The sequence below is a fragment of the Chinchilla lanigera genome, unplaced genomic scaffold (assembly GCF_000276665.1).
Source record: "Chinchilla lanigera isolate Chin_1 unplaced genomic scaffold, ChiLan1.0 scaffold00050, whole genome shotgun sequence".
NCBI classification, from domain to species: domain Eukaryota; kingdom Metazoa; phylum Chordata; class Mammalia; order Rodentia; family Chinchillidae; genus Chinchilla; species Chinchilla lanigera.
Genome location: NW_004955451.1, coordinates 17,380,903 through 17,381,512, shown reverse-complemented (window position 1 = coordinate 17,381,512; position 610 = coordinate 17,380,903). Strand labels below are relative to the sequence as shown.

Below are 610 nucleotides of genomic sequence, written 5' to 3'. Positions count from 1 at the left end.
CCGGCCCGGCCCGACGCTGACCCCCGCCCTGTGCACCAGGCGGGCTTCTTCAAGCGGACCCGGCCCCGCCTGGACGACGGCGAAGAGGAGGAGTGAAGGGCCCGCCCTGCGCCTCCGAGCGCGCGCCCTGCGGCGGCCTGCCGCCCTGCGCCTCCCCTGCTGCCCAATAAAGAGGCCCCTGCACCCGGCACCCGGGCTGTGCTTGTTCTTGGGGTCAGGCGGAGCGGGACTGGGGGCCACGGGAGTTTGAGCAGGGGGTCTCTGCCAGGGCGAAGGTGTAAACTACTGTCCTGGGCACGGAGCTGGAGGTGGCCCTGCGAGAAGCGGTGACCGGAGGTCTCGAACCTGGTGTGACAGCGCGCGCGCCTGCAATCGCAGCACTCCCGAGACAGAAGCAGGAGGTTGTGGGTTCGAGGCCAGTGCGGGCGACAGCGTGAGACCCTCGACTCTGAAACTCGTGGTTATGAGGCATAGATTTCTCGGCGGTCCGGGGGTTGGAAAAGTGTACTCTCCCCTGCCTTGTCCCCTGCCCCCGTCCCCAAAAGCCATTCCAGCCGTGTTGGGGGTGAGGACCGAAAGAGGCTGGGGCAGCAAGTGACCCCATCCCGAC

General features: G+C 68.0%; 1 protein-coding gene across 1 annotated transcript in view; it reads left to right on the top strand.

Moving 5' to 3' along the window:
• Itga2b (integrin, alpha 2b (platelet glycoprotein IIb of IIb/IIIa complex, antigen CD41)) overlaps nucleotides 1–190 on the top strand; it is a gene marked incomplete in the record, with an annotated part of 10,800 nt that extends 10,610 nt beyond the window's left edge. The window contains 1 exon segment of the mRNA XM_013519265.1: nucleotides 1–190.
• Between the last annotated feature and the right edge of the window lie 420 nt (nucleotides 191–610).